Raw genomic sequence first — 15,093 nt, 5'->3', positions numbered from 1 at the left:
TTCAGTCTACCTGAGCATCTAAAAATATGCCACTTAAACTGAGTCTTAATGAATTTGTAAGTGAGTGGAGTCACTGACTCATAGATGTCAGAGAAGAGGAAAGAAGCAAATCCTAGGAGGAATGACTAACACATGAAAAAGGATCCAAATTTGATGAGAACATTGGCATATTTATCAAGCTGACTAGTCAGTAAAGCATCCAGTGATGGTAGCTTACTGGGCCTGTAGGGTAATGAGAAGGTAAGTCATTACGTATTTTGATGCCATTGAAAACTGGGGAGCTGTTTGTTGATTTTAGGTAAGAGAGAGATTTGCTCAGGGTGATGCTTTAGAAAGAGCACTCTAGCAGCAGTGTGGGAGGTGGGTTGGAGGGAGGTGATACTAAAGGCTGCTGAGACATATTAGGAGCACTTTTTAATTGTATTGGTAAAAAATATGATAGACCAGCCATATGTATGTTCTTAGAAGTATATCTGGAGAGGAAGTGAAAGGGTTATGAGTGACTTAGGAGGCAGAACCATTCTGACATACCTTGAAATAGGCGGTTCCTTCTTGGATTATTGTTTTCTCCTTTCTTTAGCTAATTACCATTTATCCTTTATTGTTCAATTCAAGAGTTGCCTCTGGCAAGTTTTCTCTGACTCCCCCCACTCCAATCTGATTACGATAACCTTACCTTTAAGCTCACATTAAATATAGTACACGGCATCCGCAATGCTAAAATTTAGGCAGTTAGGGAGCAAAACTGATGTCTCGATTCAACCTGGCAAATGGTTAGCAGAATGTATGGCAAATGGTACACACTCAATAATTACTTATTGCATGGATGAGACCGATGAGTGAATAAATGACTACTCAGAAATGGGAATTTTAGGAAAAAAGGTTAAACTTACCGTGACTCAGGTTTCTTCTTGGGCAACAAGGAAATGGTGAGGATAATTACTGAGACAATAAAAGAGGGGCAAAAAAATTGGGGGAGAATGATTTAGGGAGAGTGACAATGATTACATATGCTTGAGTTGGTTGGATTCAAACAACTTATGAAAAGAATGCCCAACATTTTTTGGAACACCTAAAAGTGATCCAGTGTGAGGACAAGAGTTGTGATTCATTGATTTCTAGGTAGGTGGTTGTTGAAAATATCATACAGTTCCATCATCCAGGAAGACTGTGTAAATTGAGGATAAAAGCATCTTAACAGAGAGACCTGAAGGTCACCCACAAAGTGGTATTCATTAGGAGAAGAGAGAAAGGAGACTCACCAATAAATGGTGAGACACTAACAGAGACATTTGGAAAGAGTATCATTATGGAAGACTAGAGAGAAATGAGTTCTGAGAAATAGTCATCGACAGCAATTATTTCCAAGAGGATTTATATAACAACTGAAAATAACCAATCTGGAGTTCCCATCATGGCTCAGGGGTTAGTGAACCCAACTAGTATCCATGGGGATGCAGGTTCAATCCCTGGCTTTGCTTAGTGGGTTAAGGATCCGGAGTTGAGCTGTGGTGTAGGTTGCAGATATGGCTCAGATCCCATGTTTCTGTGGCTGTGGCATAGGCTGGCAGCTACAGCTCAGATCTGACCCCTATCCTGAGACCCTCCATATGACATGGGTGTGGCCCTGAAAAGACAAAAAAAAAAAAAAAAAAAGAGAGAGAGAGAGAGAGAAAAAAAATAACCAACCTATCTTTTGTAATTTTTGTAATGTAAAGTTGTTTGTGAAGAGTAATTTAAATGCAGTGTTGGGGATATTTCAGAGTTGGAAGTGATTTGAGAAATAGGACCACTGATGATAGTAAGTATAACACAGAAGTGTTGTGAAAAGAGAGAAATGGATGGGGTAGAGTATGGGAAGGCATAAAAAATGAGCTACACAGTCAAGGAAGCTTTTTTTTTCTCCTCTTTTCAAATAAGAAACTAATGAAATCTTGAGAATAAATAGCAGTTTAAGGGGAGCCATCGATAATATAGTTGGAGGAGATGTGTGCAAGAACAAGGCATCAGAGAGGAGGGTCAAGAAGCTGAAAGGCAAGATCAGCACTGGCCAAAAGCAAGTCACATCTCTCACTGAGACTAGAGGGAAGAAAGGACGTGTACCTGTGTAAGTTTAAGTGGGGACGCATTCACACCTGATTTCATCTGTTTCGCTGGGAAATATTCTTCTATTTCATCTGCAAAGAGTGAAGGATCTACAGGTGATAAAGAATATTGGTTGACTGGCTTCTATCAACAGAATCTAGAACTACAGAGACAAATGATAAACTATTATGTATCTGCGCAGGCCTTGCTGAAATAGATGAAAGACTCTCTTTAGCATATTTTCAAAATTGCGTGATCCATCTAGATGATCCAATAGCTTGTGTCCATCTAAGATAAAGAGGGGAGATAATTACAGGGATTTTTTGTTTGTTTTTATAGGGCCGCACACACTGCATATGGAGGTTCCCAGGCTAGGGGTCGAATCAGAGCTACAGCTGCTGGCCTCCACCACAGCCACAGCAATGCCAGATCCAAGCCACTTCTGTGACCCACACCATAGCTCACGGCAACACCGGATCCTTAACCAGGAATTGAACCTGCATCCTCATGGATGCTAGTCAGATTTGTTTCTGCTGAGCCAGAATGGGAACTCCCCCAGTTTGTTTGTTCGGTTGTTTTTAATGGCTGCACCTGTAACATATGGAAGTTCCAGGGCTAGGGATTGAATCTGAGCAACACTGGATCCTTTAACCCACTATGCTGGGCTGGAAATCAAACCTGCACTGCTGCAACAACCCAAGCTGCTGCAGTCAAGTTCTTAACCCACTGCACCCCAGCGGGAACTCCAGAAGATAATTTTTGTGATCCGAGTTGTCATCAACAGTTGCACACATGAGATTCTAACCTGGAACCCATGATTCACGGCCCATGTGCAACTTCAGAAGTAGGTAGCTTGAGAAATCCTAAAAGGCTCTGCAAAAATCTGCATATATACAGATTTTATTGGGGAGAGAATGTTCAGTTTTTATACAACTTTCAAAGTGACCTGTGATCAAAATTTTAAGGTAAAAAGATTAATGAGAAGTATAATAGTTGTGAATAAATTGTCCCCTAAAGGTAATGAAAGAAGGAGAATGTGATTCTTTCGAGTTACAAGGTTTGTAAGGAAATTACTTACATTTTTAAAAATGACAGTAATTTGAAAAAGTCCTAATAACCAGAATACACGAAGAACTCTCAAAACTCAATAATAAGGAAACAATCAACACAATTAAAAAAGAGGCCAAACATCTGATCCTAAAGTTCAGTTGAGAAGATCTATAGATGACAAATAAATACATGGAAATATGTTTAAATGCATTAACTATTAGAAAAATGCGAATCAGAACTACAAAGGAAACCACAATATAGTTATTAGGATGACTCAGTTTTTAAAAAGAGCAATAGCAAATGTCAGTGATGATATGAGGAAGCTAGAATTCAAATATATTACTGGTCAAACTTCAGAATGGTATAGATTTTTATATGACACTTCCGTAGTTTTTTATGAATTTTAACGTAGACTTACCATACAACCCATGAATATATTCTTTGGTATTTACCAAAGAAAAATAGTTATACATGCAGTGGCTTTTTTCATATTTGTCAAACTTGAAACAACTCAAGTATCTCCCAGCTGGTGAATGGTTAAACAAGTTGTGGTGTATCATACAATGAAACACTATAATACATAATTTATTCAGCAATAAAAAAGGAATGAAGTACCAAAACATTGAACAGAAATGTTAAGTCGCAAAAGCATTATGCTAATTGAAAGAAGCCAGACTCAAAGGCTACAATACTGTACAATTCCTCTTACATAAGATATTGGAAAAAGCAAAACGTAAAGGACACACATTAGATCAGAGGCTGCCAAGGGTTGGAAGTGAGGAAAGGAGATTTTTCTACACAGGAACCCAAGGGAATATTTTGGGGTGACAGATATATTCTACACCTTGATTTTTGTGTGGTTATATGACTGTATAAGTTTTGTCAAAATGCATAGAACTGTCACCTAAAAAGAACATATTTTATTCTATGTAAATAATACCTCAATATGTGTAGAAAAAATAGAGCACGAAGTTCTAGGATAAAAGGTGTTCTTCAGGAAGCATGATGGCACAGTTGTGTAAATGAGTTTGGACTATTTTCTCCTCAGCATCACCTTTCACATAGAGTTTATTTCCTTTGATCCAGACACTTAGTTACAGATGCAAAGCATAGAATCTTCCAGGGTTTTTACTAAGAGCTCTGGGAGATCTCCATGTGGTAACCGTGGGAGAAAGCATCCTAGCGGCAAAACAAAAATCAATGGACAACATCCAGACCACTCCCTATCCAGTCTTTTTACCAACTTACTTTGGACTAAAACTTTAAGTTGCATTAATAATGGACTCCATTGTCTTACAGCATCGTACCCAAAGGCGAACTTTTGCCCCATTCCTATTTCACCTTAGAGAACAATAGCGGAGATGAATTCATTGGATCCTTGTACATCAACTATTGCATGTCTTTCTTGGAATGCATGTAAAAAAGGGTGCTTGCTTGAAAATAATGAGAGAAGAGATTTTGTTTCTGGAGACCCAACAATAGATTGAGCACAATATTCTATGAGCTTTTGCCCAATCCAGTCACAGTATGAAGAACACATGGGAGAGGGATATGGATGACAAGCAAGAGAAGGTAAATTTTTATATGGGGAAGGGCTAAGACTAAAATGAGAGCAACTTCTAACCATTGAATCTCTCATAATAGCAAGTAAAGTAAGTCTTCCGTTTGTATCTTGAGGGTTGAATGAAAAGAAATTGAATTGAGTGGAGTTGAAGTGAAAAATTTCAACTCAAGACGAGAGAAAAAGACTCTGAGTCATGGCCACCCGAAGTGAGGTTTTTCATATCATGGAAACTCAAGACCCCACCCCAAGCATATCTCTAGCACCAAAACATGATTCAAAAGATTGTCTTCTGGGGAGTTCCCGTCGTGGCGCAGTGGTTAATGAATCCGACTAGGAACCATGAGGTCGCGGGTTCGGTCCCTGCCCTTGCTCAGTGGGTTAACGATCCGGCGTTGCCGTGAGCTGTGGTGTACGTTGCAGACGCGGCTCAGATCCCGTGTTGCTGTGGCTCTGGCGTAGGCCGGTGGCTATAGCTCCGATTCAACCCCTAGCCTGGGAACCTCCATATGCCGCGGAAGCGGCCCAAGAGATAGCAACAACAACAACAAAAAAGACAAAAAAAAAAAAAAAGATTGTCTTCTGAAAATGTTTTCTCTTCAAATATTGCCAATGAGGGTTATGGTGATATTTATGGCAGAATAATACAAAGGCAGTGTCTCATTAAAAGCTGATATACTCTTGGAAGGGCTCTTACACAAAGTCAGTAGCAGGAAGATTGTGGTCAATTTACCCAAAGTTAAACATAGAATCATTTAACAACACCATCCCCAAGAAGCTACAGCCACTGTTAAACAGCCTGTGGCTCCTTCCAGTAGAATTCCCAAAATGAGAGCTACTTTTGCTACAAATGAAATGCTCGCTGACCAGTGCTCTGTGCAATTATAAAACAAGAATGCTGAGGGGAGAGAATAGGATGGAAAGGGAGAAGGAGAAAGAGAATATGTAGAGAGTGGGAAGTGAAGCCATTACCTGGATAAAAAATACCTGATCAGAATTTTTCAAAATGCGTTGAAGGGAGAACAAATTTTAGAAATATCAGAGATAAAGAAGTAATTATTTCAAGTGAATCTAATGATGAAAACTTGAAGTTACTGCAGATTCATTGTGAAAAATAAACTTGGATAGAAAAATAGTTTAGATATAAGAAAAGGACAGCTGAATGCAGACTGCCATGGGATGAAGGCAGCTGAGTTCTTAGCCTTGATGATCAGAGGAACACAGCCACAGCCAGAACACAAGTCTATGCTGGATTGAACCCATGGTCAGCTCGGGGTTTTCATCAATTTCTTGGGAGGTGAAGCCTGGAATTTAAAATGAGAATTCCATTTTAGATGCAATGTGAGTTTACTAAATAGAATTTGTTTACATTATCCATAGAGTTAAACAAGGAATTTCTGATTCATCAGAGTCCTGGCAAATAAAGGATGTCATACTCAAATGGAATAATTTGAAGAGTGAATAATTTTAATAAAGAAAGTGCTTTCAAAGATACAGGGAAACCATTATGGACAGAGAGCAGTTACCAGGAACCATTGAAGTGTGTGTGTGTGATGAGGAGTGGGGGTCACCATTACCGTTTCTACGCATAAATTGGCAGAGAAAGAAATTACTTACAAGAACTCAAAAGAAAGAAATATGAAGTGAGGGCCACTTGATAGGCCCTTTGATCTTCTGATGAGAATGTAGCCTGTCAAACACTCTGATTAATAGAAGGAGAGAGGAAAATAGCATGACTTCTTTCTCTTCTCTGTATCGGCTTTCTTGCCAACGCTTCCCATTGGGTGATCCCACCAGCACCTCAGAGAGATGAGAATCCATTGATGCAATATGTATGGGTCAGCCTCCTGAGGCAAAGGGCAGGGTGGGGAAGAGCCATGAGCATATCTGGAGAGACCAGGGGATTACCAGCAGCATAGTCAAGCCTTTGGCCTCTCGGCAACTACTCTTGTCCTTCATCCATTAAAAAATGTACAGCCTTGGAGTTTCTGTCATGGCTCAGCAAAAACGAATCTGACTAACATACATGAAGATGCAGGTACAATCCCTGGCCTCGCTCAGTGGGTTAAGGATCTGGTGTTGCCATGAGCTGTGGTGTAGGTCTCATATGCAGTTCAGATCTGGTGTTGCTGTGGCTGTGGAGTAAGCCGGGAGCTTTAGCTCCGATTTGACCCCTAGCCTGGGAACCTGCATATGCCACAGGGGCAGCCCTGAAAAGACAAATTATCTATCTATCTATCTATCTATCTATCTATCTATCTATATATATATATCTCCTCAAGTCTGTTCGTCATGTCTGTGAGTGTGTTTCTTTTCTGTAGATAGGTTATTTGTTCATAGGTTCATTCATATTTTAGATTTCACATATGAGTGATATCATATGGTATTTGTCTTTCTTTTTGCTATTTATTTCACTTAGTATGAAAATGTCTAAGTCCATCCATGTTGCTGCAAATGGCATTATTTTATTCTTTTTTATGGCTGAATAGTATTCCACTGTATATAATGTACCACATGTAAACTGTTACATTTATAATGGATAAGCAATAAGGTCCTACTGTTTAGCACAGGAAGCTATATCCAATCTCTTGGGATAGAGCATGATGGAAGATAATATAAGGAAAGGGGGAGTTCCCATTGTGGTGCAGCAGAAATGAATCCAAATAGGAACCATGAGGTTGTGGGTTTGTTCCCTCTCCTTGCTCAGTGGGTTAATGATCCGACATTGCATGAGCTGTGGTGTAGATTGCAGATGTGGCTCAGATCTGGCATGCTGTGGCTGTGGTGTAGGCCGGAGACTACAGCTCTGATTAGACCCCTAGCCTGGGAATCTCCATATCCATATGCTGTGGGTGCAGCCCTAAAAAGACCAAAAAAAAAAAGAAAAAAGAAAGAAATGTAGAATTTCCTGTTGTGGCTCAGCAGTAACGGACACAACAGGCATCCATGAGGATGTGGGTTTGATCCCTGGCCAGATTAAGGATCTGGTGTTGCCATGAACTGTGGTGTAGGTTGCAAATGCAACCATGTTGCTGTGGCTGTGGTGTAGGCTGGCAACTACAGTGCCAATTCAGCCCCTATCCAGGGAACTTCCATGTGCTGAGGGTACAGCCCTAAAAAAAAGACAAAAAAAGGAAAAGAATGTATATATGTGTATGACTGAGGTTGCTGTACCGAAGAAATTGATGTAACGTTGTACATCAATTATACTTCAATAAAAATGAATTTAAAAAGATCTTACGGCCTAAGCATAGGAGACAAAGTTGCTACTGTATTGTTGTAGGGGTGCTGTGGATTCCTTCATTCTTCTACTTGAAACCGAAGACATTGGCCACTGGTCATCACACACAGTAGTAGGAAAAGAAAGAGGAAAGGGCCCTAACATTCAGCGGCTTCGGTCCTGCTTCGGTCGCGGGTCACGAGGCCTCATCTGGCTGTCGTGGCTCCCATCGCCTGCCACACATCTCAGCTTCCTCAGACCTTCTGACAGCACCTTGGCTGGATGAGTGGGGATCTGAACCTTCATTCCCATAATTTTGCATCCTTAGGGATCTTATCATTTAGGGAGAATGTGAAGAGGGGTTGATTCAGCTTTCCATTCACGATCACCATTGGGTGAGGGGGTACTAAGAGGTGTTCCACGTGACATCCTCTGTTTCATATACTGTCCTCCATGTAGTCTATGCAAACTTTGGTACCAACAATCCAAGACCCAGGATTAGTCATCCTTGCCCTTACAGGTTCATTTGTAAGGGTCACAGTGACCCTTCTCTTCCTGTTAAGTGCAGCTACGTAGGGAACACGAAATGGCTGACATGGACAGTCCGCTTGTGTTGCAAGAGAATCAGAATTAGAACCTTGTTTCAGGCGTTCTCCTTTGGTGTTAGAATTGCAGAATCTACTAAGCTTTTGTATGTTCAGATCCATGGCTGTCATGGATATTAGCCTATTGTTGGATTGTCCTTGGCTTAAAAAGTGAGATCTGGATGAAGGCTGTGTTCTGAAAGGTACCTTATTCGTTTTTTAGCAAAATACCACAAACTGAGTTGTTAAACAACAGAAATTTATTGTTTCCTAGTTCTAGGGGCCAAGCGTTCAAGATCAAGCTGTCAGCAGGGCCGTAGTCCCTGCGAAGGCTCTAGGATAGGATCGGTTCTAGGCTCTTTTCTAGCTTCTGGTAGTTCACTGGTTTTTGGCAGTCAAACTCCAGTCTTTGCATGGCATTCTTCCTCGCTGGGTCTGTCTCTATGTTCAAATTTCCCCTTTTTATAAGGACACTATTCATATTGCATTAAAATCCCCTCTAACTCCACTGTAATCACATTTGACTTAACTAATTAGATATGCAATGGCCCCATTTCCAAAGAAGGTCACATTTTGAGGCACTGAGGACTGAGATTTCACCATCTGAATTTTGGAGGGACACAATTTAACCCATGACAGGAACTGTGGAAATTAATCTTGTTGCTTGTCCTCCCACCCAAAGTAGATGATGGAATGCAGCGCTTGAAGTTGTGCCCACAGGAAGAGCCACTGTCTTTTGGGAAAATGGAAGTTTTCCATCACTGTTCCTACTCCATAAGGTTAGGGCATTTATTGACTTATTTATTTATTTTTAATTCTTTTTTTTGGCTGTGCCTGCAGCATGTGGAAGTTCCTGAGTCAGGGATCAAACCTGAGCCATAGCAGCAACCTGAGCTGCTGCAGTGACAATGCTGGGTCCTTAACTCACTGTGCCACGAGGGAACTTCCAGTTAGGGCATTTTAAAGGACCACTTTCATTGTCTTTATATGATATTGAATTAAAGAATCCTGCAAAATACTTTGTGTGTGTGTGTGTTTATCTTATACTTACCATATATATAGTATATATACTATATACTTACAAAATACTATGTATTAGTAAGAATATATACTTACTGTATATACATATACACACACACATACATATATACACACATACACATCTGAGTTGTGTTGGCCACCAGACCAAATAAGTAGCCCACTACTGAATGTTGCTTTTAAGAAGTCTTCCTATCTGTGTGCTCTGTGTTACACGTGTCTAGTGAAAGCTGAAAATCTTGCTAAAACAGTTCTGCATGGATGAAGACAGACTCAAAAGGAAACTGCTTTTGATTAGATTCAGTCTTTCTGCATTAGCACGGGTATTTTTTTCTCTTTGGAGCTAATTCTAGAAATAGCTCTTTAAAACCTTTATTCTTATACTGTTGCTTCTATAACCATATTTCACTGTAAATATATTTTTTAAGACCAACATATAGCCATATGTGGACACACATACACACACACAATGTAAACAGCCATTTGCATTCTACATGATTTGAGTGGCAATAAAAGACTCTTTTTTTTGCCTCAAAGTCAATCTCCCTTTAGCCTACTACAAGGTCCAGAACTGTCACTATGTACCAGGCAAAATCCTTCCTGTTATAGTGTTCTATTTAGAAGTCCTTTGTTTTAATAATTTTTTTTGTGATAAGATGCATGGTGAAAAGATGACAGCTTTGGGAACAGGAAAATGTAGACAATACCTCAAGTCCTACCCTAATTGTCCATGGAGGCATGACAAATTTTATCCGTTTGGTCCTCTATTACCTCATAGGAAAGATAAAGACATTGGAATAAAATCGGAGTTTCTGAAATTCTGAAATTTAACTGATGAAAATCATCACATGGAGTGGTTTTGTTTTTGTTTTTGTCTTTTTAGGCTGCACCTGTGGCATATGGAAATTCTTGGGCTAAGGGTAGAAATGGAGCTGCAGCTGCCAGCCACAGCCACAGCCACAGCAACATAGAGTTGGAGACACATTTGCGATCTATGCCTCAGCTTGTGGCAATGTTGGATCCTTAACCCACTGAGCGAGGACAGGGATTGAACCCCCGTATCCTCGTGGATGCTAGTTGGGTTCTTAACCCACTGTGCCACAAGGGGAACTCCTGGAGTGCTTGTTAAATGATCGTTTTCCAGATTCCACTCCAAACTCATCACATTGAACTCTTTGGAGTAGGAAGCAGAAGTTTTAATACTCTACTCCCTGCCCTTCACCCCAGTGTCTCATGAACTGACAACTTGGGGAAATGCCCTATCAGGTTCTACCTAAAGCCCATCCCGCTCCAATGATCTGTTGATAACAAATTAAAGCCACTGTACCAAGCCATTAGTTCACTTTGTTACTTCCAGCTTTCCAGTTATCAAAAAAATGGAGTAAGGTCTTGAAGACTAAGACCTGGGATGGGTAACTTCTGCTGAGCTGACAGTCTGGTACAGCAGGAGACCCAGATGTCAGGTGCGACTGAAGAAACTGGACAACTTGTGGATAGAATGAGGGCCTCGTGGATAAATTTGAGGATAAGAAAAAAAAATACTGTGAATGTGTACATTATCTACTATATATATACGTAAAAGACAAAGTGTGCAAATTATGGATACATTTATAGAAATTGCTAAAAATGGTAATGTAGATCTATATTTATTGAAACGGAAAGATGCAGAAGATGGATTTCTGTGTGAAAAATAGTTCATTTAAAAAACTATATTCTCTGTGAATTTGAAGACTCTGCATTCCAAGTACTGTTGAATTTCTCTGAGTGCTGAATACAGTTAATTTTTATGCTCTTTTATTTACCTTTTTATGGAAACTAAATTTTTTTTTACAATGAGAAGTCAATATTTTACCATCGCAAACAGCAATAAAACTCTTCCGTTATAATAAGAGGGAGTGCAGGTTGCAGAGGGGAGGCGAGGATGGTGGCAGTTGCTGGATGCAGGAAGGGACCAAACAGAGCAAGTGTGAGAAGGTGTTGCATGGAAAGCAAGGCATTAGCCCAGGGCCGTAGAAGAAAGAGAAATGAGAGAGGGGCGGCAAGAATGGCTAAGGTACGTGACTACATGACGTCTGCATTCTCCGAGGCTGTTATCACTACTCTGGGCACATTGGTGCAGGTTGCAGAGCTGCACTTTGATCCTTCCTGCAGCTCTTGAGGAATGCATGGGTCAGTAAGGCAGGGGATAATTGCTATGCTCAGGCCATATTCCACTGTTTAAGACTTAACTCCTCTGCTGCCAGTTGCCCACCTGCAAGCTTGCATGGGGCTACTTGCTCCACAGACCAAGGTATTTTCTTCTGATGTGCAACCCTGGGATTGCAGGGTTGACTAGCAGCGTGGAGGGAAGGCAGGGGAATGGAAGCTATTTATAGCAGGAGGCAACAAAGGTTTCCTTTCTTTCCTTTGCCACGAGTAGTGTTTCTCTGAAACTCTGCCTATGTTGTGCAGAAATCAAAAGGGCAAGAGAACAAGTTCCTCAGAGCTGCTTGGAAAGTTCCAGGGCTCTGTTTTTAGAGCAAATCTGCCAGCTTCAGAGGAGGTTGCAACCACCCTCAGATTCTAAATCAGCTTGATGGCGGTGCAAATAGATGCAAATGAGGGTCAAATCAATTTCCATAATGAACAGCACAAGCAGAGCGGACTCCTCACCACCTGACGCAAAATTACTAGAAAATTCAATGAGCGGAGGAAAAAAAAGCAAAGAAAGGGAATGAAAATATCTTCCGGGCTTGAAGACTATCACCCTTTGGATTTGGAGAATGAAATCTGAGGTCCGAGAGTGATTCTGGACTTCATTCTAGAAGCTTGTCCAGGAATGGGTCAGTTCAGCAGAGCTCTTCTGGGTATTTTCGTTGTGATCAGAACCTTTTTTTTTTTTTTTTTTTGTCTTTTGTCTTTTTTGTTGTTGTTGCTATTTCTTGGGCCGCTCCCGTGGCATATGGAGGTTCCCAGGCTAGGGGTCGAATCGGAGCTGTAGCCACCGGCCTGCGCCAGATCCACAGCAACGCAGGATCTGAGCCGCGTCTGCAACCTACACCACAGCTCACGGCAACGCCGGATCGTTAACCCACTGAGCAAGGGCAGGGACTGAACCCGCAACCTCATGGTTCCTAGTTGGATTCGTTAACCACTGCTCCACGACGGGAACTCCTGTTTTTTGGTTTTTTTTTGCCATGGTTCATCCTTCCCTATATTCTCAGGCTCCACGTCATATGAAACCCTGGTTGGAATTTTGTTTTTTCTTCCTAACAGCTTTACTTAGAGATAATTCACTTACCATAAATTTTATGCTTTTAAAACATACAATTCAGTGGTTTTTGGTATATTCACAGGGTGGTTCAACAATTGCCACTAATTTTGTAACATTTCATTACTCCAAAAAGAAACTCCCACCCATTAGCTGTCCCACCCCCTTTTTTTTTCCTCTCTAGGCTCTGGCAACCACTAATCTATGGATTTGCCTATTTTGGAGATTTCATATGAATGGGATCTTACAGTATGTGGCATTTGTGACTGGCTTCTTTCACTTGGCATAGTGTGTCAAGGTTCACCTGCGTTGTAGCAAGGGTCAGTACTTCATTCCTTTTTATGGAGGTTGGCCTTTTCAAATAGAACCAACACGAGGGCTATAAACCTCCATGTCTCAGAGGAAGGCAGTAAGCTCCACTTATGTCATGGAAAACCACGTGAATCTGGAGATAATAGTAACATGACCCAACCTTATTACTTTTCCATTATGTCTCTGCCCGCTGCGTTTAGCTCGGGATCTTGCTGCATTTCAGAAATTAGCTTCATGTCATTCAACTAAATCTGGGCTGAGCTGACTTACATGTATAATGAACAGGTATTTTTATGAGCCACAATGCAGAGGCATTCATTTCCAAGGACTATTTTGGTACTTCTGGCACAGCCTATGTCAGTTCATATGGTTGACTTGCATCTATGAAAGAGATGGGAGTCGCTAGAACTAGAATACATATGGATCAATGATGGAACCATCTGAGGAATTTTTCATTGGGGTGAATATGGAATGCAATAATGGGTATGAATCCATTTCTTTTAAATGCTTAAGTATATGGAGAGAACTAATTGAATGGGTTTTATTTTCTGGAAGGCACTGCCTGTCTTTGGATAACCCCAATTTTCTTCATAGAAAGCGCTCCTTCCATGCAAGCCATTATCTTTAAGACACATATATCAAACACTTCCCTTGTTTGTATGCCCATACTTTGAAGAAACGTGGTTTTCATCAGGGATCAGGCACAGCAAACCTTCTGCTTTTGACTCCTCAGCCAACAGAAACTCACATTTACCCAGCCAAAGCACAGGCAGATGGTAGAATAAAAAAATCAAGGTGCTTCATTATGTCTCTGAGGCAGGGCTTCAAGGTGCCGGGGGACAGGGGGTAAAGTTTAACCTTAAGTTGTGGGTATGGCTGGGATTCAGCCGTGTCAGAGCATGTTTAACAAATGAGTGGAAAAAGTGTGCCAGAAATCTATTTTCCACCAAGTACTAACAAAGGAGGCATCTCCTGGGAGAGAACTCATTTATTCTGAAGCTGATCGGGGATCCTAACATGGGATATGAATCCTGTTGAGGTTGGTGTGGTATTCCAGAGGGAACCCAAAGCTGTGAAATGAACTAAAAAATCTGAAGGAAGAATGCCACGATTTTATATTGGTACAATACTACCTAGAGGATGCCAAACTCATACGATTTTTTTCCCTAAGATAAAAGATGAGACATCAAAGAATTTTTGCTCTCATGTCAGGGTATTTTTGGCTCTGTTCCCAGACACATGGGGTTCAGGTTCACTGTGTATAGAACTTGGGTGGGAAAGTTTGAGGAGTGCTAACTAGAGTGACTTTCTCTTTGAAGAGGAGAGAAAGACAAACAAATTGGCTGTGTCCGGTCATCGGACTTTGATATTGGAAAGAGGATGAGCCTGATTATGATAGAAGAACCATTTAGTCATTCAGACTTTACCCCAACCTACAACCTATAACCTCGACTTACCCCACACCAAAAATCCTATAAAATATTGAGCCTCAAGACAAAACCATTTTTGTGTCTGTGTCACAAGTGGAACACAAGTGGTGGCACCATTTTTGTGTCTGTGTCACAAGTGGCACAAGTGGTGGCAAAGCATTTTCTCCACATTGGCAGGGAACTCAGCTACTTTGGCACATCAAGAGCTGTTGTACCCTGGAAATACTTAGCACTCAGGTGGCAGGGGGATGTGGGGTGACGACATTAGTAGATGTCACCTTGGTCTGCCATGGTAGAGCTCAGAGGGTAGGAGGGTGGTAGAGGGTCAAAAGATGGGGTGACTACATTTCTTACACCAGTGGCATGAATAAGGAAGAGCCACACAGCTTCCTGTATTTCTACCGTAGTCACACCCTTCCTTCACCAAGAGGCCATATTTATCCTTTTTATGCTCCCTTTTGGGTGAAGACTAAGGTGTCATGTTCACAGGCACATTGAAGATGCCCTGTGGGATGCTCAGAATATGTAGGTGAGATTATCAGGGCCCTGGAAGTCTGCAATGG

The 15,093-nt window shown here is 41.1% G+C and overlaps 1 long non-coding RNA gene across 3 annotated transcripts in view; it reads left to right on the top strand.

Annotated features, from left to right (window-relative positions):
• The window catches only part of LOC110262067 (uncharacterized), a 129,775-nt gene that overhangs the window by 22,195 nt on the left and 92,487 nt on the right, over window positions 1–15,093 (top strand). The window contains exon 1 of one of the 3 annotated variants that reach the window (XR_014812252.1): window positions 11,486–11,591. The exons of the other annotated variants lie outside the window; for them this stretch is intronic. This is a non-coding gene — a long non-coding RNA (uncharacterized LOC110262067). Of the gene's footprint in view, window positions 1–11,485; window positions 11,592–15,093 lie in introns of those variants that run through there. 3 annotated transcript variants of the gene reach the window in all.

This window comes from Sus scrofa, chromosome 8 (genome assembly GCF_054392235.1).
Source record: "Sus scrofa isolate SSC_HxYL_T2T_F1_AM1 chromosome 8, Sscrofa_HxYL_maternal_Yorkshire_Landrace_v2.0, whole genome shotgun sequence".
NCBI lineage: Eukaryota > Metazoa > Chordata > Mammalia > Artiodactyla > Suidae > Sus > Sus scrofa.
The sequence above is the reverse complement of the archived record's forward strand: the minus strand, read 5'-3'. Positions and strand labels throughout refer to the sequence as shown.